The sequence below is a fragment of the Leiobunum rupestre genome, chromosome 4 (genome assembly GCF_980474605.1).
Source record: "Leiobunum rupestre chromosome 4, qqLeiRupe1.1.hap1, whole genome shotgun sequence".
NCBI lineage: Eukaryota > Metazoa > Arthropoda > Arachnida > Opiliones > Sclerosomatidae > Leiobunum > Leiobunum rupestre.
This window is the reverse complement of record NC_143387.1, coordinates 9,859,924-9,885,457: the sequence shown is the minus strand read 5'-3', so window position 1 is coordinate 9,885,457 and position 25,534 is coordinate 9,859,924. Positions and strand designations below refer to the sequence as shown.

The window sequence follows — 25,534 nt, the reverse complement described above, 5'->3', positions numbered from 1 at the left end:
TACTTTTCTCCCTCCAACGATCGCGCCGTTTGAAACTTTACGTGCATTTTTTGCTCCAAGTAAGCCGCCCATCAGAGCTTTAACGGAATGCTTACCCCTGTACCCTGCTGGCGGGATAATAGCTATGGTATTTGGTTTCAGATACCGGCTCAAAAATAAATCGGTTAAAGCTCCGGGTAGAGTCACGCTTTTTCCCGCCAAAATGTCGAAATTGACCTTTTCTCTAAAAAGATTTCTGAACCGGTCAAAACCCCTCTGTAACAGCTTGACGTCATCAATGGCGTACTTTGTCAACACTTCTTTTAAATCAAAAACGGTACATTTTTGGGCGTCGTACCAAGTGTCGAAATTTGCCAATTGGTCGGGGGTTAATTTATCTACTTCGAAAAAGGATTTTTCCGGTACGACGCCGATATAGTCTAAGGTGTCTTTTTTTAAGAAAGAATACGGGAAAAATCCCTTGCTTTCGCTTAAATTAAAGGTTTTGGAGAAGCTTCTGAGAGGGGCTGGAAAATAAGAAAAGCTATCTATAAATCTTATATTGTATTTGGAAAGAAACATCGCGAGAAGTTTGCAGCCTTTAAAGATAACTTCGGGGATTATTGGCCGGGTCAGAACTCCTTTTAAAACGAGTAAACTATCAAATCCAGACCCAAAATGCGAAATGCACGTAATGTTTTTAAAAACTGGTTCGACCTTTGAATATTTGGTCTTACCCTTTTTTGCAACGACCTGACTCTCCAATAAGTAATCTAAAAACGTCTCGACGCAATTAAAGCCGGTAAAGGTACGGTAATCGTACGTTTCAGAGTAAGGACTGTCTTGCATAGCGGTAATTAGCAGAACGGGTTTAATCTCGTCATTGTCGACTAAAGTTTCAAAATCAAAGTAAAGGATTCTGGTGGAATTTTCTGGTAACGTGATAGGTTGAACAAAACACGCATTTTTCGGGTGCTCAATTTTGCAGTAATGACATTTCAAATCACATACGTGGTCTCCTTCAAACTCTTTACCGCAAGTTAGGCAACGTTTGAGTTTGTCGCACGTCCCTAATTCTATATGCTTTTGGAAGCACGTATTCCCCGCAAAATATCTAAAGCAGTTGGCGCAACGTTGACTAGTTTCGGTATGCGAAACATACGTGTCGAGACACCGCTTACAGCTAACGCCCCCCTCGCAATTGTGCTGCTTTTTTACTTTGTTATTCGTAAAAACTTTCAAACAAAATGGACAGTACCCTTTTCCCCCGAACATGGCGGCGTAAGACCTCACTACGTGAACGTGGTTTCCTAATTTAAGGAGAAAGATTTGTTTGGGTTGAAAGTGGCCTAAATAAATGGGGTCAAAATTGGAATCGGAATCGAGTAGGATAATTTGATAATCGGGCAAGACATTTTGGAATTTAGGAATGTCTTTTATTTCAACAGGACCTGGTGGCACTTTTGATAATCTGTGTAATGCTAAGGCCGCTTTTTTTTTGTTTTGGATGGTTGACATTACGAATATGATCTAGATCATTCATATTAAAATTTTTGGATTGGCCTTTATTTTTTAATTCTTGGTAGTCAGCGAGACACTGTCCTACCGCTACCGCCCTAGCAAAGCACAGATTATCAGAATTGCGAATTGGAATAAAGGTATTGCCCTGTTCAATATAATTATCTAAGCACTCTATAATCCTGCTACGAATATTTTTTCGACTACCACTCATATTGGTGTCTTGTAGAAGAATTATGTCGAATTTTAGGGGGGCCTTAAAGTATAAATTTTTATGGGACTGGGCTACCTGCTCGATACCGCTTAAAATTCTATCGGCCGTCAACTCGTTTAGGTTCATAAATTGGAAATTAATGGGCTCTTCGAGTTCGTCCGAACTGACCGCTATTCTGATACGACTATAACCCTGATTTTCATCGCTAATTTCGTTTAATAGGGATTGGAAAATTTGGTTTAATTGGGTTTCTATTCGCGCGTGGTTGAGATCGTCCAAGTTTTTGAACTCGCACTTGAATTCTAAAGTTTTACATTTGTATTTTTTGGAAGTCCGAGAGATAATTTTAGTAACCGAATAATAGTTCTCAGGTCGAAACCTGGTGCTTAAATCGAGAGGTGCTTCTTGAGTCATTGTAATTTACGAATTTCGTCGTAGCGTTGAGTCACTTCCCTCAATAACCGCAGGACGTCGTGAATGTCTCTTCTGCCGTATAGGGTCAGCGATTTTGCAAATGAGGAACCAGAATTTTTGGTCAAGCAAGTGTGACCGGTGGCCTGGCTATGGCGAATTTCTATTTTATCACCCTCAATTAGGTAAACGGCGTCTTGGTCCTTGACGTCTTCTAAGGCTGCTTTAAGCTGGGGTCCTGATTCTAGTTTAACGCATACACCCTGTTTAGTCGGTTGCGGAAGACTGGATGCTACGTGCGTGGCGTAACGCCTTATATCTATATATATTTTTTGGTCAAAGGTCGCTGTTTTAACGCCCAAATCTCCGAGCTCGGAGAATTCTAATACAATATCGTGCCAAGTGGTATTCTTTGTTAATTTTTCTATGTCTTGGTTAGCCCCTTTCGCCGCGAATAATTGTCGAGGTTTATTTTTTTAAATTACTTCGCCGACTTTTGATTTTCTAGCGTATACTTCGGGCAACTTCACTGGTGCTGTTGGGGGAGTGTCATAATCGAGCTTAATGTCGTCTCGGGCTGCCTAAGACATATAGAGATTAAAAACTAATCTCGCTTAAAAAATTTCAAAAACATAATTACCATCTTGCTGATCTTCTTGAGTCGTCGGAGAGTGGGTGCGCTGTTAGTCGCTTCTGCGAAATTGACCGTTGGGCGGTTTCTTTTATACTCGCAAGGTAAGGGGGGGGGGAAAGAACAAAATAATCGCGTGACAGTCCTATTGTCAATTTGTCAAAATGATTAATTACTTAACGAAAGCGGAATGAACCGGTTCTACCATGACTATGCGAAAGGATTGTTCACTAACGCATTTCCAGCGCGACTCAATTTAATTCGATGACATAATTAATAAGTTTTTCTCTCGGTATTGTCACTAAAGGTATTTGCGCCGCTAAGTTATTTCTACACCTGCTCAATCAATCAAACCTGTCACCACTTTAACAATGCCCGAGTATAGCGAGCCTCGGAATTCCTTTAAAGGAGTACTGACCTTTTTTCGCGCCAAAATACCAACCAATCGGCGCCATTTTGAATAATTTCGCGCCAGCCAATAAGCGCGCAGTACACGCGCGTGGTAACCACGTGGTTCCCGCGCCGCGTAGTTACGCGCCAGCCAATAAGCACGCAGGTAACCACGTGCTCCCCGCGCCAGCCAATCAGCGCGCGCGCCACTCTGCGGAGGTCAATGACCTCGATCCCCGAGGAAAATGCCGACCCCCCCGCGCCACCTGCCGGAAGGGGGAAGGAAGCGGGGACTTCCGGTGCCGACCCCCTTTCTACCTCTACATTGAAAAACCCTGATGATTGGGGCATATCCTACTAACGTGAAGTGGAAGGCCGTGATCGTACAGTGGTAAGTACCTTGCGTTGTGGCCGCAATAACCCAGGTTCGAATCCTGGTCACGACATTAAACCTAGTATTTTTTTAATATTTTGTAATTTTCCTTTTTGGAAATTTATTAGACGCTCGTTAACTTGAAGCGGACGGCCGTGATCGAATAGTGGTTAGTACCTTGCGTTGTGGCCGCAATAACCCAGGTTCGAATACTGGTCACGACATTAAACCTCGTTTTTTAAAAATTTTGAAATTTTCCTTTTTGGAAATTTATTAGAAAATTGTGAACTTGAAGTGGACGGCTGTGATCGTATGGTGGTTAGTACCTTGCGTTGTGGCCGCAATAACCCAGGTTCGAATTTTGGTCACGGCATTAAACTTAGTATTTTTTTAATATTTTGAAATTTTCCTTTTTGGAAATTTATTAGAAACTTGGCAACGTGAAGTGGAAGGCCGTGATCGTATAGTGGTTAGTACCTTGCGTTGTGGCCGCCATAACCCAGGTTCGAATCCTGGTCACGGCATTAAACCTCATTCTATAAGTATTTCGAAATTTTCCTTTTTTAGAAATTTATTAGAAATTCGGCAACCAGAAGTGGACGGCCGTGATCGTATAGTGGTTAGTTCCTTGCGTTGTGGCCGCAATAACCCAAATTCGAATCCTGGTCCGGCATTAAACCTCGTTTTTTAAATATTTTGAAATTTTCCTTTTTGGAAATTAATAAGAAACTTGGCAACGTGAAGTGGAAGGCCATGATCGTATAGTGGTTAGAACCTTGCGTTGTGGCCGCAATAACCCAGGTACGAATCCTGGTCACGGCATTAAACCTCATTCTTTAAATATTTTGAAATTTTCCATTTAGGAAATTTATAAAAAATTTGGAAACCTGAAGTGGACGGCCGTGATCGTATAGTGGTTAGTACCTTGCGTTGTGGCCGCAATAACCCAGGTTCGAATCCTGGTCACGGCACTAAACCTCGTTTTTTAAATATTTTGTAATTTTCCTTTTTGGAAATTTATTAGAAATTTGGAAACCTGAAGTGGACGGCCGTGATCGTATAGTGGTTAGTACATTGCGTTGTGGCCGCAATAACCCAGGTTCGAATCCTGGTCACGGCACTAAACCTCGTTTTTTAAATATTCTGTAATTTTCCTTTTTGGAAATTTATTAGAAATTTGGAAACCTGAAGTGGACGGCCGTGATCTTATAGTGGTTAGTACCTTGAGGTGTGGCCGCAATAACACAGATTCGAATCCTGGTCACGGCATTAAATCTAGTTTTTTAAATATTTTGTAATTTTCCTTTTTGGAAATTTATTAGAAGTTCTTCAACGTGAAGTGGAAGGCCGTGATCGTATAGTGGTTAGTACCTTGCGTTGTGGCCGCAATAACCCAGGTTCGAATCCTGGTCACGGCATTAAACTTAGTATTTTTTTAATATTTTGTAATTTCCCTTTTTGGAAATTTATTAGACGCTTGTTAACCTGAAGCGGACGGCCGTGATCGTACAGTGATAATTACCTCGAGTTGTGGCCGCAATAACCCAGGTTCGAATTTTGGTCACGGCACTAAACCTCGTTTTTTAAATATTTTGTAATTTTCCTTTTTGGAAATTTATAAAAAATTTGGAAACCTGAAGTGGACGGCCGTGATCGTATAGTGGTTAGTACCTTGAGTTGTGGCCGCAATAACACAGATTCGAATCCTGGTCACGGCATTAAACCTAGTTTTTTAAATATTTTGTAATTTTCCTTTTTGGAAATTTATTAGAAATTTGGAAACCTGAAGTGGACGGCCGTGATCGTATAGTGGTTAGTACCTTGCGTTGTGGCCGCAATAACCCACGTTCGAATCCTGGTCACGGCACTAAACCTCGTTTTTTAAATATTCTGTAATTTTCCTTTTTGGAAATTTATTAGAAATTTGGAAACCTGAAGTGGACGGCCGTGATATTATAGTGGTTAGTACCTTGAGGTGTGGCCCCAATAACCCAGTGTCGAATCCTGGTCACGGCATTAAACCTCGTTTTTTAAATATTTTGTAATTTTTCCTTTTTGGAAACTTATTTGAAACACAGTGACGTGTAGGAGACGGCCGTGATCGTATAGTGGTAAGTGCCTTGCGTTGTGGCCGCAATAACCCAGGTTCTAATCCTGGTCCCGCCATTAAACCTCGTTTTTTAAATATTTATAAATTTTCCTTTTTGGAAACTTATTTGGAACTTCGTGACGTGGAGGAGACGGCCGTGATCGTATAGTGGTTAGTACCTTGCTTGGTGGGCGCAATAACCCAGGTTCGAATCCTGGTCACGGCATTAAACATTTAGTAATTTTCCTTTTTCAAAATTTATTTGAAACTCGATGACATGTAGGGGACGGCTGTGATAGTATAGTGATTAGTAACTTGCGTTGTGGCCGCAATAATCCATATTTGAATCCTGGTCACGGCAATAAACCTCATTTTTTAAATATTTAGGTATTATCCTTTTTGAAAATTTATTTGAAACTCGGTAACGTGTAGGGGATGGCCGTGATCGTTTAGTGGTTAGTACCTTGCGTTGTGGCCGCATTAACATAGATTCGAATCCTGGTCACAGCATTAAACCACGTTTTTTAATTATTTAGTAATTTTCCTTTTTGAAAATTTATTTGAAATTTGGTGACGGGCAAGCCACGGCTGTGATCGTCTAGTGGATAGTACCTTGCGTTGTGGCTGCAATAACCCAGGTTCGAATCCTGGTCACGGCATTAAACCAGATTTTTTAAATATTTAGTCATTATCCTTTTTCAAACACACGCTTTCATCTGGTCACTCTGAGTCGGATGGTTTGGAACCACCACGAAAGAAACTGGACTCCGTGCTTTTGGACCGGCCTATTTCACCTGAACCCGGCGACGCTCTATTATTACGGTCTACGGGGGAAAAGTCTCACTTGTCTCTAACTGATGACTCTTCGAACCATCTCGCTTAATGTTAACGGACTTCGGAACGACGATAAGATGCTGGAACTTGTAACTTGGATAAAGGACTATGATATTGTATTTTTACAGGAAACTCATTAGACTGGTTTTCACGTAAGCCGTTTTAAAGATTTCTATCGCGGCCGTGTTTTTATTGACAATGACCCCGACACAACGTTTCGCGGTGTCGCCATTTGTTTTCGCGCAGGTCTCGAAGTCATCCCGCGTCGGGTTTTCCGGAGTGGCTATGGTCGTTTTCTACTTGTTTCCGCTGACATTGACGATATCGCTGTTGATTTTTTGAATATTTACGCATCCAATGATGCTCCGTCGCGTGCCGGGTTTATGTCCTCTGTTTCTCAGTGGTGTATTAATCTGCACCGTCCGATTATCGTTGGCGATTTTAACGATGTCTTAGATTTTCGGCTCGATCGGCGTCCTTTTGCCGATTCGCGTCACACTCTTCGGCCTACGCCTCTTAAGCTCTGGACTTCGGAGCTTAATTTGCGAGACCCTTGGAGGGCTACCCATAAAGATCATTTTTCACCCACTCGTTCTGGTATCGTCTTCGGTAATTATGTCATGTCGCGTATTGAGTACGTTTTTGTTCGTCCACCAGACCTTCATAATATTTCTCGGTGCACCATCTCGCCGGTGCCATTTTCGGACCACAAAGCCGTGTCTTTCGTGTTTGACCTGAGCGGCGTTCAGAGAGGTCCAGGAGTTTGGTCATTTAACGCCGCGCTTCTCGAAGAGGAACGTTTTTGTACCGCGATTCAACGAATTGTTGACCGCAGTCGGCATTCGTTGGAATGGCGGGACGACATCTTTCTTTGGTATGAAAACTTGAAAGTCACGGTTAAGGACTATTCAATGTTTTACGCGAAATACCGCGCTCAGCAACGCCGAATTCATCGCGCCGCTCTTCTATCGAATATCGCTACCCTTGAAGGTCAGTATCCGTCAAACAACACTATTCTTCCTGAGCTATTGGCTGCTCGTAACGCATTGCTGGAATTGGACTTGGAAGTTCTTCGAGGACAAATTCTTCGCTCGAAGACTGAATATCAGGACTTAGGTGAGAAGCCTACTAGTTATTTTCTTCGCCTAGAAAAATACCGCCAGACTGTCAAAGCTATTGGTACATTAACTTCTTCGTCCGGTGACCAATTACGTGATGGCCACGAAATGCGCCAGGAAATCTTTGATTTCTACCGTACTTTATATGCCGCTGAAGATTTGTCTCCTGCGGCGACCGATTCCTTTACAGGACTGGTCCGCAATCGTGTGATAGCCGCTGATAAAGACGAGCTTGATTTGTCCGTTTCCTGGGCTGCCATAGTAGACGCACTGCATCGCATGAAAAAGAACAAAAGTCCTGGACTTGATGGACTTACCGTTGAATTTTGGATATTTTTCTTACCTCTAATTAAGGACGAATTTCTCCGGCTGGTGTCAATAATTGACGACACTGGAATACTCCCTGGAAGTATGAAAATTGGTCTAGTTATTTTATTGCCCAAAACTGGGGATTTGTCACTGCTGACGAACTGGCGACCAATTACTCTTTTGAACGTTGATTACAAGCTTCTCTCTAAGATATTCGCCGCCTGCCTTAGTCGTCTCTTACCGTGGATTATTTCCCCCACTCAAACGGACTAGGACTTTTTCTGACGTGATCGATTTATTGAAATTACGCCAGGAGGAAGGCATCTCGCTCCAAATTGACCTAATGAAAGCCTTTGATAGGGTATCGTGGAACTATCTTTTCGGCCTCCTTGCTGCAATGGGTTTCGGACCCCGTTTCTGTCGCTGGTTGCAAGCATTCATTGTTGGATCTAAGGCTTGCGTCAAGGTAAATGGATATTTGACGGACATATTCACGCTCGGTCGGTCGGTTCGACAGGGATGTCCGCTTAGTCCCCTGTTGTATATACTTTCCACGGAGCCCTTGTTTGTGGCAATTAACGGTCATGGAAAAATACCGCCAATAATACTCGTGAATTCTTGTCCGCTGCCGAAGCTCTTTCAACACATGGACGACACAACGATTCTTACATCTTCGGTTTCAGCCGTGTCGTGGCTCATTTCGGTTTTCCGGGAATTCGGCGAGGCCTCGGGAGCTCTTATCAATCCGGCTAAATGTCGCGGCAAGTGGCTCGGTTGCTCTCACGGTCGTGTCGCTGTCTCGGAATGTGGCATCGAAATTACTAGTGCTCCTTTAAAGATTCTCGGTGTTTATATTGGGTACGATGTCGCTACGATCTCTTCGTTGCAATGGGATGAACGGTTACGCAAATTCGGCGGAGTTTTACGAACTTGGAAGGGTCGTTCTTTGTCGCTTCTCGGTAAGGTACTCGTGGTTAATACACTCGCGGCTTCTTTGCTTTGGCATGGATTGAAAACTCTAGTTATTGCTCCGTCCTGGGTTGCCAAGTGATGGACTTTTTCTGGGGTTCCGGCCCACACCACGTCGCTTACAACACTCTGGTCAGAACTCGGCAGACGGGCGGTTTCGGTCTTGTCGACATCGTCACAAACAAACGGGCGTTTCGGGTCCACGAGGCCCTCTCGTGGTTTTCGGATGCCTCGCCGACTTACGCGCATTATCTTTCCTCCGAGATTCTTGACTATTACGGTGGTAGTACAAAAGCCGGGCTACAAGTTCTACGTCTCACTATCACGGGGAACTACGCTATCGGTCTTCCGCCTCGATACCACTCCTTGCTTCTGTCTTGGAAGGAGAACTGTGCCGCCAACGTCTGGTCCTTCCCGGCGCTCAGAAACTTTATGGGCGAACCTATTTTCCTTAATCCTCGGGTCTCGCTACAGTCGTTCGGTCGATTGGAGCGTAACATTTTTTGTCGCGCGGGAATGTGTCGCGTCCGTGATATTTCGTATGAATTTGTGCCGGGCTTTCTTCCACTGCAGGCCATTGTTGACAACATTGCTGATATTTCAAGTACATTATCGCGGCACCGCATATCAATTTTGTTCAATGAGATAAAGCACTCGATGCCGGTTTCGTGGCACAATTCCATAACAACGCGTAGCGCCGAAGGTGATGTAAAAAGTCCTGATTGTAGTTACCCAATTCTGACTGCATCGGGTGAAAAAGTCTCAAGTAGTTCTGTTAAGCTCGTTTATATTAGTCTCACGCTTAAATTTGATGTGGAATCTAATGGGGAAGAACGTTGGCGTCAATATTTTGGCGGTCCGTTGTTGGCCGCTCGTTGGTCTCTATTGCGGTCTGGGTTTCTTGGCCCCCAATTGTCTGCCATTAATTTGCGTGTTGTTCATCAGGCATTTCCGGTCCGTTCCCGTCTTATTCACGCCAACGTTGTTCAAACCACCGAGTGCTTATTTTGTGGGGACAACCCAGAGACAGTTGAACATTTATATTTAAACTGTATAGTCACTCAGCAGTGGTGGCGATGGTTATTTTACGAATTGTTTGATTTGTCAACTAGCAGTTTTGGTAATGAAAAGTCGTTGTTAGAAAAATTTATAATTTTTGGAGTTTATCCAACGAAGTCGCTTAAGCCTAAAATGTTTTGGTTAGTTGTTATTTATTTATGTTCCGTTGTAAAACGTGAAATTTGGAAAACCCGATGTAATTTAAGTCTAAATGGTGACCTGTTTAATCAGAATGTCGCCTTTAAAAAATTACAAGCTATTCTGCGACGTGAGTGTCGATATAAACAAAAAACAAGTTGGCAAGCCAAAATATACCTCTCCTCGGTAGAATTGTCCCTAGTGGTATTAATTTCTCGAGATAACCCTTAAAGATATATCTCCGCAATTTAGAGTTATTTGTTAAAAATATTAACCCATTTCTATCCCACCCGGTATAAAATTTTAATTATAATTAAAATAATTGAGACGAAACGACCAATTTTAATTTATTCAGAATATCATAAGTTAAGTAGTTACAACAGTAAGTTAGACGTACTATAACAATGCACAATTGAATTAAACCCTTTTACAGAACAAGTTTATCAGTTAAATATAATACGAAGCAAATTTTAATGAAAGAAATATCTACAGAGGCTTTTTGGAATTACTCGCTTACGAAATACTTGCCGCATCTTTAACGCTCATTTTATTTCAACACTCGCCCTGGATGAAGATACCGTAGATATCTGGTAGTGGACGACTCGTTCACTTCCTGTTGACGTTGTGACGCATACCACATGAAAAAGACCAATGCCGTCCAATTTCCAATATCATATAATGACTCGCACACCCAAGAAATCATTGACTGCGTTAGAAATCGTAGATATCCAAATATCCACACCAAATGTATTTACAAGAAGCAAAAACCTTACCATCAACAAAGCACAGAGAGCCACTTGACTAACCGCCAGCTCTTAAAGCAATTAACGTTAAATTATCTCCTTTGAATTAACAGAACTATATATAGGTCGTTAAGAAAGTGGACCACCCACAGGGTCTACCCTTTAACCCTCTAATCTCGGCTGACTGCGCTAAAACAAGATTTAACCTTTAAAAAATACCAGATTAGGCCTTCATAAATTCATTAATAAAAAAAGACTTTATTACCTATTATGCTTACGATGCCTGTCTTAATTTCAGTGAATCTAAGCAGCTATCGGTGGTTCTGTGGTAGAGCGCTCGACTGCCAAGCCGAATGGTCTGGGTTCGAAACCTGGGTGGCGCATTTGTTTTTAATCAATAGAGAAACGCTAAATTAGAATTTCTTCGATGCAATAATTTCAATTTCAATTCTATTTCAATTAAACCAAAATTTCGTACTCTATTAAATACGCTTCCGTTAAAGCTGAAGGTCTAATTTTCAATAAGGCGTAACAAGTGTCGGTGGTTCTGTGGTAGAACGTCCGCCTGTCAATCAGGAGGTTTCGGGTTCAAATCCCGCCCGATGCGATCGCAAATTGATACTAAGACGAATACCGTGTACAACTGGTGGAAACCCTGCCATTGGACGTTGAGAGGTAGCATTACACTCAGCATTCGGTCCGTCCCAAAGTCATTAAGAAGAAGTTGGAGAGAAAACGCCCATATAAACACAACAGACTCAACATGCACAACCATCAGAACACAAACACAACAAATTCAACACTCACAACCTACGCATAAACATTACAAAAACGTAATACACCAAACCGTCACGACGGTGAGCGAAAAAACACCATCCAAACCAAACCGCAAATGCATCCGTTAACGCTCACCGTCACACAACCCTTTGAGAAACTGCGTACGCAGTGATTACACTTTGCACCGAAAATGCGAACGCGTTCGCAGTCCTGACAGACAGACAGACCCACCCACAGACCCACCCACAGACCCACCCACAGACCCACCCACAGACCCACAGACAGACACGGTCGTTGTATAACCCCTCCTAGGGGACTTTGTCCCCTCGGAGAGGTAAAAATGATTATTAAGGTCCCGTCTGATAAAGTTGTGTACCACCTTTTTGATTTAATATTCTAAAAAACAATATGCCTACAATTATGGTTTAGACCGCACATTCTAGTAGTACATGGGTTTGAAGGGAAAAATAACTTTTTATACCTTGTACATACTTTACTTGGTGTTTTAATAAAAAAAAAAGTGGTTAGTACCTTGCGTTGTGGCCGCATTAATACAGGTTCGAATCCTGGTCACGGCTTTAAACCTCGCATTTTAAATATTTAGTAATTTTCCTCTTTGCAAATTTATCTGAAAATCGGTGACGTGTATGGGACAGCCGTGTTCGTAAAGTGGTTAGTACCTTGCATTGTGGCTGCAATAATCCACATTTGAATCCTGCTCACGGCTTTAAACCTCGTTTTTTAAATATTTAGTAATTTCCCTTATTCGAAATTTATTTGAAACTCGATGACGTGTAGGGGACCGCCGTGATCGTATAGTGGTTAGTACCTTGCGTTTTGGCCGCAATAACCCAGGGTCGAATCCTGGTCACGGCATTAAATCTATTTTTTAAATATTAAGTAATTTTCCTTTTTGGAAACTTATTTGAAACTCAGTGACGTGTAGGGGACCGCTGTGGTCGTATAGTGATTATTACCCTGCGTTGTGGCCGCAAAAACCCAGGTCTGAATCCTGGTCCAGGCATTAAACCTCGTTGTTAAATATTTAGTAATTTTCCTTTTTGAAAATTTATTTGAAATTCGGTGACGGGTAACCCACTGCTGTTATCGCATAGTGGTTAGTACCTTGCGTTGTACCCAGGTTTGAATCCTGGCCACGGCATTAAACATTGTTTTTTAAATATTTAGTAATTTTCCTTTTTGAATTTTTTTTTGAAATTTGATGACGTGTAAGGGACGGCCGTGATCGTATAGTTGTTAGTACCTTGCGTTGTGGCCGCATTAACACAGGTTCGAATCCTGGTCACGGCATTAAACCTCGTATTTTAAATATTTAGTAATTTTCCTCTTTGCAAATTTATCTGAAAATCGGTGACGTGTATGGGACAGCCGTGTTCGTATAGTGGTTAGTACCTTGGGTTGTGGCTATAATAATCCACATTTGAATCCTGGTCACGGCTTTAAACCTCGTTTTTTAAATATTTAGTAATTTTCCTTTTTGGAAAGTTATTTGAAACTCAGCGACGTGTAGGGGACAGTCGTGGTCGTATAGTGATTATTACCCTTTTCAAAGCTGGTCTTGTGACAACAGATCGTTGTCCATTATGTGACAATGCCCCCGAAACGGTTGCACATTTGTTCCTGTCTTGCTCGGTAACGCGAAACACCTGGCACCAAGTATTCACAATGTTGTCTGTCTATTTGCAACAACGAGGCTTTCAATTCGGTAGCGAACATTTCGAACTTATTATTTATCACCGCGTTGATCGGAAATTGGGACAGTATAACGACTTTTGGCATTGCCTTTTTCTATTAATTAGTGTAATTAAGCATGAACTTTGGAAGTATCGATGTAAAATAGTCATTGAGCAGGAACTAAACAAACCTAGTGTGTGGTGCTCTCAACTATTTCTGGCCAACATACGGCGCGAAATTAGACTTCTCACCCTGGTATAGTGGTTATTACCCTGCGTTGTGGCCGCAATAACACAGGTTCGTGTACTGGTCACAGCATTAAACCTTTTTTTAAATATTTAGTAATTTTCCTTTTCCAAAATTTATTTGAAACTCGATGACGTGTAGGGGACGGCCGTGATCGTATAGTGGTTAGTACCTTGCGTTGTGGCCGCACTAACCCAGGTTCGAATCGTGGTCACGGCATCAAATATCTTTTTTTAAATATTTAGTAATTTTCCTTTTTCTAAATTTATTTGAAACCCAAGGACGTGTAGGGGATGGCCGTGATCGTATATTGGTTAGTACCTTCCGTTGCGGCCGCAATATCCCAGGTTCGAATTTCGCTCACGGCTTAAAACCTCGTTTTTTAAATATTTAGTAATTTTCCTTTTTGAAAATTTATTTGAAATTCGGTGACGGGCACGCCACGGCCGATTTTCTATGGTAGGCACATTAACTTGCCCGACTTATCGTATCGACAGCGCCTTCCTTTTTTGTCTCACGGTCTACTATGTCTTCGCGAGTTTTGTTACGAGGTTATACCTGGCTTTTTACCGGAAGTCAGTATGTTAGAACTGTGCGATATTTCTAACTCTGAAGTGCCCGCGTCGGCAGTCCTGCGTGATTATTCGGTCATTAAAAGTGCGCTACCCCAGAATTTTTGGCCCGGGTACACGCTATTTCGAATGTGCAGCTGTCCAATCCGGAGATTAAGATTGATGCTCCGAATGGATCTATCTACGACTATGTATCCGCTTCGGTAAAGGAACTATATCAGCGGTATCTTACGATTGGCGCTTCTGAATCGGCCGGTGAACTCAAATGGCGGGAATATTTCGGGGGTCCATTACCCGAACCAGGGTGGAATTGGCTAAAAGGACAATTGTTGGGTCCCGAACAACGAGATACTAATTATAAAATTGTCCATTGCGCTTATTTTCTAAATGCCCGTTTACATGCCTTTGATCCACAGACTTCTGCAGACTCTACATTTTGTAAGGGTGCGGAAGAAAATTTAGGGCATTTACTCTTAGACTGTCGCGTAGAAAATCGTTGGTGGTTGTGGTTGTTCGTTGAAAAACTAAAAATAAAAGTTCATTGGTTCACTACCCCGGGATATGTTCGAAATGTATTTCTTGTTTTTCAAGGTAAATGCCCTTTAAATATCAATCCTCTCGAGCGGAAAGTTTTGCACTTTTTAATATCCATATTTAAATATTTTATACTCGATAGTAGATCTTTTTATATTACCCATGATAATGTCCCGCTCTTTATTTTGAAAAAACGATTTATGGCTAAAATTAGGAGTGTAATAAGTAAAACCATAGCAATTTATAAAGATAAGGAAAAAGAATTTTGTAACCTTTTGTTAAAAATATTTTAAAACTCAACGGTGAATATTTTAATATTTAATTAATTATTTATTGGAAACAAAAAAGAGAAATGTCCAGATATCTTACATTTTGATTTTAATTGGGTATTGTAAAGAAAAATAAATTTGCTAATATGTTGTCAAAAATATTTAAAAAATTCTAATTTAACAGTGTCAATATTTTTTAAACGCAAATCAGACTTTTTTAAGGGGTTTAAATATTGTGCTTTAATTGCTTTCATATATATCGCATTCCAAAAGTGTATTTGTTTGTTTTTTTGGTTAATATATATCACCACATTAGCATTCCTGTATTTTTATAATAGTTGCTCTTGTTTTGTCAAAATTGCTTTCGAAATTTTTTGATATACATCAACAATGTATTTTTTTATGATATAATTAAAAAAAAAGTACCTTGCGTTGTGGCCGCAATAACCCAGGTTCGAATCCTGGTCACGGCCTTAAACCTCGTTTTTTAAATATATTTTCCTTTTTGGAAATTTATTAGAAACTTGGTAACGTGAAGAGGACGGCCGTGATCGTGTAGTGGTTAGTACCTTGCGTTGTGGCCGCAATAACCCAGGTTCAAATCCTGGTCACGGCATTAAACCTCGTTTTTTAAATATTTTGTAATTTTTCTTTTTGGAAATTAATTAGAAACTTGGCAAAGGGGAATTGGAAGGCCGTGATCGTATAGTGGTTAGAACCTTGCGTTGAGGCCGCAATAACCCAGGTTCGAATCCTGGTCACGGCATTAAACCTCGTTTTTTAAATATATTTTCCTTTTTGGAAATTTATTAGAAACATGGTAACGTGAAGTGGACAGCCGTGATCATATAGTGGTAAGTACCTTGCGTTGTGGCCGCAATAACCCAGGTTCAAATCCTGGTCACGGCATTAAACCTCGTTTTTACCTCTCCGAGGGGACAAAGTCCCCTAGGAGGGGTTATACAACGACCGTGTCTGTCTGTGGGTGGGTCTGTGGGTGGGTGGGTCTGTGGGTGGGTCTGTGGGTGGGTCTGTGGGTGGGTCTGTGGGTGTGTCTGTCTGTCAGGACTGCGAACGCGTTCGCATTTTCGGTGCAAAGTGTAATCACTGCGTACGCAGTTTCTCAAAGGGTTGGCAAAACTACCGTGTGACGGTGAGCGTTAACGGATGCATTTGCGGTTTGGTTTGGATGGTGTTTTTTCGCTCACCGTCGTGACGGTTTGGTGTATTACGTTTTTGTAATGTTTATGCGTAGGTTGTGAGTGTTGAATTTGTTGTGTTTGTGTTCTGATGGATGTGCATGTTGAGTCTGTTGTGTTTATATGGGCGTTTTCTCTCCAACTTCTTCTTAATGACTTTGGGACGGACCGAGTGCTGAGTGTAATGCTACCTCTCAACGTTCAATGGCAGGGTTTCCACCAGTTGTACACGGTATTCGTCTTAGTATCAATTTGCGATCGCATCGGGCGGGATTTGAACCCGAGACCTCCTGATTGACAGGCGGACGTTCTACCACAGAACCACCGACACTTGTTACGCCTTATTGAAAATTAGACCTTCAGCTTTATCGGAAGCGTATTTAATAGAGTACGAAATTTTGGTTTAATTGAAATAGAATTAAAATTGAAATTATTGCATCGAAGAAATTCTAATTTAGCGTTTCTCTATTGATTAAAAACAAATGCGCCACCCAGGTTTCGAACCCAGACCATTCGGCTTGGCAGTCGAGCGCTCTACCACAGAACCACCGATAGCTGCTTAGATTCACTGAAATTAAGACAGGCATCGTAAGCATAATAGGTAATAAAGTCTTTTTTTATTAATGAATTTATGAAGGCCTAATCTGGTATTTTTTAAAGGTTAAATCTTGTTTTAGCGCAGTCAGCCGAGATTAGAGGGTTAAAGGGTAGACCCTGTGGGTGGTCCACTTTTTTAACGACCTATATATAGTTCTGTTAATTCAAAGGAGATAATTTAACGTTAATTGCTTTAAGAGCTGGCGGTTCGTCAAGTGGCTCTCTGTGCTTTGTTGATGGTAAGGTTTTTGCTTCTTGTAAATACATTTGGTGTGGATATTTGGATATCTACGATTTCTAACGCAGTCAATGATTTCTTGGGTGTGCGAGTCATTATATGATATTGGAAATTGGACGGCATTGGTCTTTTTCATGTGGTATGCGTCACAACGTCAACAGGAAGTGAACGAGTCGTCCACTACCAGATATCTACGGTATCTTCATCAAGGGCGAGTGTTGAAATAAAATGAGCGTTAAAGATGCGGCAAGTATTTCGTAAGAGAGTAATTCCAAAAAGCCTCTGTAGATATTTCTTTCATTAAAATTTGCTTCGTATTATATTTAACTGATAAACTTGTTCTGTAAAAGGGTTTAATTCAATTGTGCATTGTTATAGTACGTCTAACTTACTGTTGTAACTACTAAACTTATGATATTCTGAATAAATTAAAATTGGTCGTTTCGTCTCAATTATTTTAATTATAATTAAAATTTTATACCGGGCGGGATAGAAATGGGTTAATATTTTTAACAAATAACTCTAAATTGCGGAGATATATCTTTAAGGGTTATCTCGATAAATTAATACCACTAGGGACAATTCTTCCGAGGAGAGGTATATTTTGGCTTGCCAACTTGTTTAAATATATTTTCCTTGAGCTTTTGTATAGTGCGGATGCCGATTTTTCCGCTCCGTTTTTACCTCTCCGAGGGGACAAAGTCCCCAAGGAGGGGTTATACAACGACCGTGTCTGTCTGTGGGTGGGTCTGTGGGTCTGTCAGGACTGCGAACGCGTTCGCATTTTCGGTGCAAAGTGTAATCACTGCGTACGCAGTTTCTCAAAGGGTTGGCCAAACCACCGTGTGACGGTGAGCGTTAACGGATGCATTTGCGGTTTGGTTGGTGTTTTTTCGCTCACCGTCGTGACGGTTTGATGTATTACGTTTTTGTAATGTTTATGCGTAGGTTGTGAGTGTTGAAATTGTTGTGTTTGTGTTCTGATGGTTGTGCATGTTGAGGCTGTTCTGTGACTTTGGGATGGACCGAGTGCTGAGTCCAATGGCAGGGTTTCCACCAGTTGTACACGGTATTCGTCTTAGTAACAATTTGCGATCGCATCGGGCGGGATTTGAACCCGAAACCTCCTGATTGACAGGCGGACGTTCTACCACAGAACCACCGACACTTGTTACGCCTTATTGAAAATTAGACCTTCAGCTTTATCGGAAGCGTATTTAATAGAGTACGAAATTTTGGTTTAATTGAAATAGAATTGAAATTGAAATTATTGCATCGAAGAAATTCTAATTTAGCGTTTCTCTATTGATTAAAAACAAATGCGCCACCCAGGTTTCGAACCCAGACCATTCGGCTTGGCAGTCGAGCGCTCTACCACAGAACCACCGATAGCTGCTTAGATTCACTGAAATTAAGACAGGCATCGTAAGCATAATAGGTAATAAAGTCTTTTTTTATTAATGAATTTATGAAGGCCTAATCTGGTATTTTTTAAAGGTTAAATCTTGTTTTAGCGCAGTCAGCCGAGATTAGAGGGTTAAAGGGTAGACCCTGTGGGTGGTCCACTTTCTTAACGACCTATATATAGTTCTGTTAATTCAAAGGAGATAATTTAACGTTAATTGCTTTAAGAGCTGGCGGTTATTCAAGTGGCTCTCTGTGCTTTGTTGATGGTAAGGTTTTTGCTTCTTGTAAATACATTTGGTGTGGATATTTGGATATCTACGATTTCTAACGCAGTCAATGATTTCTTGGGTGTGCGAGTCATTATATGATATTGGAAATTGGACGGCATTGGTCTTTTTCATGTGGTATGCGTCACAACGTCAACAGGAAGTGAACGAGTCGTCCACTACCAGATATCTACGGTATCTTCATCAAGGGCGAGTGTTGAAATAAAATGAGCGTTAAAGATGCGGCAAGTATTTCGTAAGCGAGTAATTCCAAAAAGCCTCTGTAGATATTTCTTTCATTAAAATTTGCTTCGTATTATATTTAACTGATAAACTTGTTCTGTAAAAGGGTTTAATTCAATTGTGCATTGTTATAGTACGTCTAACTTACTGTTGTAACTACTTAACTTATGATATTCTGAATAAATTAAAATTGGTCGTTTCGTCTCAATTATTTTAATTATAATAAAAATTTTATACCGGCCGGGATAAAAATGGGTTAATATTTTTAACAAATATCTCTAAATTGCGGAGATATATCTTTAAGGGTTATCTCGAGAAATTAATACCACTAGGGACAATTCTTCCGAGGAGAGGCATATTTTGGCTTGCCAACTTGTTCTAGTATCTTCCTGCGTTTAAGCCTAGGCTTAGTGTTTTTTTTAAATTTTTTTAGTATTCTATAATCCCAGTTTATTGAGTTGTTAATTAATTTTAATCTTTGACCCTGTATTGCAAGGTCCTTAACCCCTTTAACTAATTTAAATTATGGAAGTTTTAAGACGTACGGTTTTCGTCGCTTCTGAAGCGACGGCCGTTAATTTGGTAGAAGATGATTTGAAAGCGCATTTTGGTTTGGATTCATATTCGTCAGTGGTCGCTACATTGGGTGGCTTTTTTGTCACATTTATAACATTGGAAGATGCGGATGCTTGCGTTGAACATGGTATGGAGATTGGAGGCGTAAAATGTGTCGTTGCAAAGGTTGGGAGCCGCGAGGTTTTGATGACGTTATCTGGTCTACCGGAATTTGTCACTGATGAAGCGGTGAAAGATAAGTTTGTCAGCATGAAATGCGAGGTAAAGTCTGACGTGATGTGAGCGCGGGAAAATGGAAAATATTACGGTCAACGGTCGATAAAAGTGTCATTACCGGAGGGCGTGTCAAGTTTGCCTTATACTATCCTTATTCGTGATGTCTTGGGTCTTGAAACTAATTACCGTCTCCGCCACGACCGTCAGGCCAAGGTCTGTAACAAATGTTTTTCCACATCTCATTTATATCGCCAATGCCCCGATTTTCGTTGTCGAAAGTGCGACCTTCAAGGTCACGGAATCCGTCAATGTCCGGATTGGGAGAAGGGCGCCCAAGGCCGGCCTGCTCAAGTCAACGAAAAAGTGGGCCACGCTATTGTTCATGAATTGCCGATGGATCAGGGGGAAGCGGTGAATCCACAACTTCCACCCGACGTGGATGCGGTTACTCCTAAAGAAATGCCTGATAAAAAACCCTCCTCAAATTTATCGTTCAGCGCAGCTAAGAGACTGATTTCTACTTCCACTGGTAGTGATGATGGTGTCCGCCACACTGGTAATTTGTCTTTGTCCGCTTCGACTAGTAAATCGTCATATTCTAAAAGGCTCCGTGACAATAAAACTTTTGAGAAGGCCATAGCTATCAGGCGTTTTGGTTCGTGGGAAAAGCTTCGGATGGAGGCTCCAGAGAACGAGGATCAGTTGGCGGCGACGGAGAAAGTGGATGGCGGTGGGACCTAAGTCTCTATGATGCGTTTGGCCAGTTGTAATATTCGTGGACTGCGGGATGATCAGAAGATTTTAGAGTTTTTGGAACTTAGTAAGCCGTATGACATTATTTGCCTTCAGGAGACGCATTGGTTAGCGGAGCACGCGCATCGGTTTAAGTCTCTATGGCGTGTTTTCGGGAAGTATGTACAATCGCGTATCGATTATATTTTTGTCCCCAGTCGGAACGTAAAAATGTCCAGATTTGTCAAATTCTGCCGTGTTCGCTATCGGATCACAAACTTGTGGAACTGCGTTTTCATCTCGACGGGGTAGCCATAGGACCTGGTACGTGGTCTTTCAACGCAAGCTTTCTCGAATCGGATTCGTATCGTGACGCTGTGAGTCGCATTATTCGTCGTAGTCGTACTTGGCCGGAATTCTCCACGTCGGTCATTGCCTGGTACGAGAGGTTGAAGACTTCGTTGCGTGATCACGCTATGTTTTTTGGAAAATTACAAGCTACGCGTAGTCGCGAGCGTCGTACTGCGTTACGGTTAGCGGTAGACCAAGCTCATGTTGATTTCCGTAATGGTCTCATTGACGCGTCGGAGTTGACTTCTAAGATCGACGATCTTAATTTCTTTGATCGGAATTCCCTCCGGGGGGCCGTGATCCGTTCCAATCAATTGTGGCGGACGGACGGTGAACAGCCGACTGCCTATTTTTTACGCTTAGAAAAGTATCGCCAATGTAAGAAAAATGTACGGTATATCTATTCCGCGTCGCGCACTCTACTAGTAGATCCGTCGGATGTTCGTCATAGAATTTTCGAGCATTTTAGCGATATGTACAGAAGTCAACCTGTCAATCGCTTTTCGGTGGAGGAATACGCGGCGCATCTTCCAACTCGGTTATCGGACGACGCAAGTGCTATCTGTGATAGCCCGGTGACTTGGACGGATGTTACGTTAACCCTGGGGCAGCTTCCCAGTGGTAAGAGTCCAGGGAAGGATGGACTTACCAATGAATTTTGGAAATTCGTTCTTCCGCAAATTAAGGTTGAGTTTCTGGCGCTGATATCTTTTTGCCAGGCGGAGGGTTGCTTGCCTCCAAGTATGAAAGAAGGTATGATCGTGCTGCTGCCTAAGAGCGGCGACTTACGCTACGTTTCAAACTGGCGTCCCATCACGCTCCTCAATGCTGATTATAAGATTCTCGCGAAGATCCAGACGATGCGGCTTTCGGCGGTTTTGCCGACGATAATTTCGGATCGTCAGACCGGCGCGATTAAAGGTCGTGGGGCAATAAATACCCCTTCACTTTTACTTGACACTATCGATTACCTTCAAGGTGTAGACTCTGGTGGCATCCTGTTGAAGTTGGACTTGTCCAAAGCGTTCGATTGCGTGTCTTGGCCGTATCTCTTTGCTGTCTTGCGGGCTTTTGGGTTCGGGCCAACTTTTTGTGGGTTGATTCAAACGTTTCTCATCGGTAGCAGGTCATGTTTGAAGATTAATGGCTATCTAACCGATTTTTTCCAACTCGGACGCTCGGTTCGTCAGGGTTGTCCGCTTAGCCCCCTTCTTTACGTTCTAACATCCGAAGCCTTAGTTTTCGCGTTGGAGCGTCGACGGTCTATTGTCCGAGTTTCGTGGCCGGGCATCCATTCGGCTCCTCTTTTGCGCATTCACGTAGTCGTTCGCGACCGGCAGTCGGTGGAGGAGGTTGTTGCTGAATATAACCGCTTTTCGGAAGGTTCGGGCGCAGTTTTAAATTTGGCCAAGTGGCGCGGTTTATGGCTTGTCTCAGATCGTTCCAATGTCCCTGAAGTAATATCTGGGATAACTATTTCTTCGGATCCGCTAGAGGTTCTTGGCGTTTATGTTGGTTCGTCTCACAATGATACTCTGGAACTTAATTGGTCTTCGCGTTTAGAAAAATTTAAAAAAGTTTTACGAACTTGGCAAGCGCGGCATTTAACGGTTACCGGCAAAGTTATTTTAGTTAACACTTTGGCTATGTCCATTTTGTGGCATACTCTTCGATCGGTTCCGTTTCCTGACCGTTACGCGGCGGAGTTCCGCAAAGTGGCGTTGGCGTTCATCTGGGGTTCTAAGGCCCATAAGGTTTCGTACGATACTCTTACTCGCCTTAAGCGTTTGGGTGGCTATGGACTGATTGATTTGAAATGGAAAACGTGCGCGTTCCGTTTGAAGGAGTTGCAGGCGATTCTGTGCGCGGATTGTCCTTCTTGGCAGAGAGATCTTGCCGTGGCACTCTTGAATCCTTTTGACGGTACTTCCAGCCCGGAATTAATGTTTTACGGTGCCAGTTAACTCAGCCGTTATTAAGTCGTCTTTCTCCGCGTTATCGCGAAATGTGGATTGCCTGGAAGACATTTCTCACTTCGCAGAATTTACGTCTACAGATGGCGGCTGATCCGTTCCACGAGCCGGTGTTTTATAGTCAGCGTGTTGATCTATCTACTCTGACTTCGCGGTCACGGCTTCCGTTTCTTTCGCATGGCCTACTATGTCTCCGCGATTTTTGTTACGAAGTCATACCTGGTTTTCTTCCAGAGGACAGTGTATTGGAACTATGCGATATTGATGCCTCGATGCAGCGGGCTCTGGATGTCAAACGCGTTTATTCCGTTATTAAAGAATCTTTGCCGAAAGTTTTTTTCGACCGCGTGTACGCTTCTTCGTCGCGGGTTCCAGTCGAGAACGCAATACGTGTTTTTTCCAAAGACAACACCGAATTCGATTATTTGGCGGCCTCGGCTAAAGAACTATATCAGCGCTACCTTTCGGTTCGAAATTACGAGTCATCCGGTGAGCTTCAGTGGCGGGAATATTTAGGAGGTCCCTTACCGAAACCAGGATGGAGTTGGTTAAAAGGACGAGTTTTAAGTCCCGAACAACGCGATAATAATTTAAGAATTGTTCATCACGCGCTATTTCTTAACAAACGTATTCATTTGTTCGATCCGCAGATCTCTCCCATGTGTACTTTTTGTAAAAACGCAGAAGAAACATTATCACATATATTATTTGGGTGTAGCATTGTTGAGGCCTGGTGGTCATGGCTATTTAATGATAAACTTGGTTTAAAAGTCGATTATTTTACCAATCCCGGCTTTGTTCGAAATTGTTTTATTGTTTTTCAAGGTAAATGCCCGATATCTTTAAATGGTCACGAGTTAAAAATAATACATTTCATGGTATCTCTTTTAAAGTATCTTATTCTGGACTGCCGTTCCTTTTCTAATTTCAATCAAAACATACCTCTCGTAGTAGTTCAACATAGATTTTATGCAAAAATTAAATGCGAAATACGTAAAACCATTAAAATTTTTAAAGATAAAGATAAAGAATTTACTAACATGTTGTCAAAAATATTTTAAGAACTCTAATTTAACAGAGTCAAAAGTCTTTAAAAAGCACTCCAGTCTGTTTTAAGGGGTTAACTATTGTTCTTTAATTGCATTCATATATATATCGCATTCCAAGAGTTGGTTTTGGGTTAATATACACAAACGAATTAGAATTCCTGTATTTTTATGATTCTTGTTATTATTTTATTAATATTGGTCTCGCAACTTTTGTAATGTACACTAAAAAAAAAAGTGGTTAGTACCTTGCGTTGTGGCCGCAATAACCCAGGTTCGAATCCTGGTCACGGCACTAAACCTCGTTTTTTAAATATATTTTCCTTTTTGGAAATTTATTAGAAACTTGGTAACGTGAAGTGGACAGCAGTGATCGTATAGTGGTTAGTACCTTGCGTTGTGGCCGCAATAACCCAGGTTCGAATCCTGGTCACGGCATTAAACCTCGTTTTTTAAATATATTTTCCTTTTTGGAAATTTATTAGAAACTTGGTAACGTGAAGTGGACAGCCGTGATCGTATAGTGGTTAGTACCTTGCGTTGTGGCCGCAATAACCCAGGTTCGAATCCTGGTCACGGCATTAAACCTCGTTTTTTAAATATATTTTCCTTTTTGGAAATTTATTAGAAACTTGGTAACGTGAAGTGGACGGCCGTGATCGTATAGTGGTTAGTACCTTGCGTTGTGGCCGCAATAACCCAGGTTCGAATCCTGGTCACGGCATTAAACCTCGTTTTTTAAATATATTTTCCTTTTTGGAAATTTATTAGAAACTTGGTAACGTGAAGTGGACGGCCGTGATCGTATAGTGGTTAGTACCTTGCGTTGTGGCCGCAATAACCCAGGTTCGAATCCTGGTCACGGCATTAAACCTCGTTTTTTAAATATATTTTCCTTTTTGGAAATTTATTAGAAACTTGGTAACGTGAAGTGGACGGCCGTGATCGTATAGTGGTTAGTACCTTGCGTTGTGGCCGCAATAACCCAGGTTCGAATCCTGGTCACGGCACTAAACCTCGTTTTTTAAATATATTTTCCTTTTTGGAAATTTATTAGAAACTTGGTAACGTGAAGTGGACAGCCGTGATCGTATAGTGGTTAGTACCTTGCGTTGTGGCCGCAATAACCCAGGTTCGAATCCTGGTCACGGCATTAAACCTCGTTTTTTAAATATATTTTCCTTTTTGGAAATTTATTAGAAACTTGGTAACGTGAAGTGGACGGCCGTGATCGTATAGTGGTTAGTACCTTGTGTTGTTGCCGTAATAACCCGGGTTCGATTCCTGTACACGGCATTTAACTCGTTTTTTAAATATTTTGTAATTTTTCCTTTTTGGAAATTTATTAGAAACTTGGAAACGTGAAGTGGACGGCCGTGATCGTATAGTGGTTAGTACCTTGCGTTGTGGCCGCAATAACCCAGGTTCGAATCCTGGTCACGGCATTAAACCTTGTTTTTTAAATATTTTGTAATTTTTCCTTTTTGGAAATTTATTAGAAACTTGGAAACGTGAAGTGGACGGCCGTGATCGTATAGTGGTTAGTACTTTGCGTTGTGGCCGCAATAACCCAGGTTCGAATCATGGTCACGGCAATAAACCTCGTTTTTTAAATATTTTGTAATTTTTCCTTTTTGGAAATTTATTAGAAACTTGGTAACTTCTTAAGGACGGCCGTGATCGTATAGTGGTAAGCACCTTGCATTGTGGCCGCAATAACCCAGGTTCGAATCCTGGTCACGGCAATAAACCTCGTTTTTTAAATATTTTGTAATTTTTCCTTTTTGGAAATTTATTAGAAACTTGGTACCGTGAAGTGGAC

General features: G+C 41.7%; 12 non-coding genes across 12 annotated transcripts; all 12 read left to right on the top strand.

Moving 5' to 3' along the window:
• Window positions 1-3,517: 3,517 nt before the first annotated feature.
• Window positions 3,518-3,589, top strand: TRNAH-GUG (transfer RNA histidin (anticodon GUG)). The gene has a single exon. It is a non-coding gene; the product is annotated as a tRNA-His (tRNA).
• Window positions 3,590-4,415: 826 nt separating this feature from the next.
• Window positions 4,416-4,487, top strand: TRNAH-GUG (transfer RNA histidin (anticodon GUG)). The gene has a single exon. It is a non-coding gene; the product is annotated as a tRNA-His (tRNA).
• Window positions 4,488-4,564: 77 nt separating this feature from the next.
• On the top strand, window positions 4,565-4,636 carry TRNAH-GUG (transfer RNA histidin (anticodon GUG)). The gene has a single exon. It is a non-coding gene; the product is annotated as a tRNA-His (tRNA).
• Window positions 4,637-4,862: 226 nt separating this feature from the next.
• Window positions 4,863-4,934, top strand: TRNAH-GUG (transfer RNA histidin (anticodon GUG)). The gene has a single exon. It is a non-coding gene; the product is annotated as a tRNA-His (tRNA).
• Window positions 4,935-15,412: 10,478 nt separating this feature from the next.
• TRNAH-GUG (transfer RNA histidin (anticodon GUG)) lies at window positions 15,413-15,484 on the top strand. The gene has a single exon. It is a non-coding gene; the product is annotated as a tRNA-His (tRNA).
• Window positions 15,485-24,221: 8,737 nt separating this feature from the next.
• TRNAH-GUG (transfer RNA histidin (anticodon GUG)) lies at window positions 24,222-24,293 on the top strand. The gene has a single exon. It is a non-coding gene; the product is annotated as a tRNA-His (tRNA).
• A 71-nt stretch (window positions 24,294-24,364) lies between these two features.
• TRNAH-GUG (transfer RNA histidin (anticodon GUG)) lies at window positions 24,365-24,436 on the top strand. The gene has a single exon. It is a non-coding gene; the product is annotated as a tRNA-His (tRNA).
• Window positions 24,437-24,507: 71 nt separating this feature from the next.
• On the top strand, window positions 24,508-24,579 carry TRNAH-GUG (transfer RNA histidin (anticodon GUG)). Its single transcript has one exon. It is a non-coding gene; the product is annotated as a tRNA-His (tRNA).
• A 71-nt stretch (window positions 24,580-24,650) lies between these two features.
• Window positions 24,651-24,722, top strand: TRNAH-GUG (transfer RNA histidin (anticodon GUG)). The gene has a single exon. It is a non-coding gene; the product is annotated as a tRNA-His (tRNA).
• Window positions 24,723-24,793: 71 nt separating this feature from the next.
• On the top strand, window positions 24,794-24,865 carry TRNAH-GUG (transfer RNA histidin (anticodon GUG)). Its single transcript has one exon. It is a non-coding gene; the product is annotated as a tRNA-His (tRNA).
• Window positions 24,866-25,085: 220 nt separating this feature from the next.
• TRNAH-GUG (transfer RNA histidin (anticodon GUG)) lies at window positions 25,086-25,157 on the top strand. Its single transcript has one exon. It is a non-coding gene; the product is annotated as a tRNA-His (tRNA).
• Window positions 25,158-25,235: 78 nt separating this feature from the next.
• On the top strand, window positions 25,236-25,307 carry TRNAH-GUG (transfer RNA histidin (anticodon GUG)). The gene has a single exon. It is a non-coding gene; the product is annotated as a tRNA-His (tRNA).
• The last annotated feature ends 227 nt before the right edge of the window (window positions 25,308-25,534 follow it).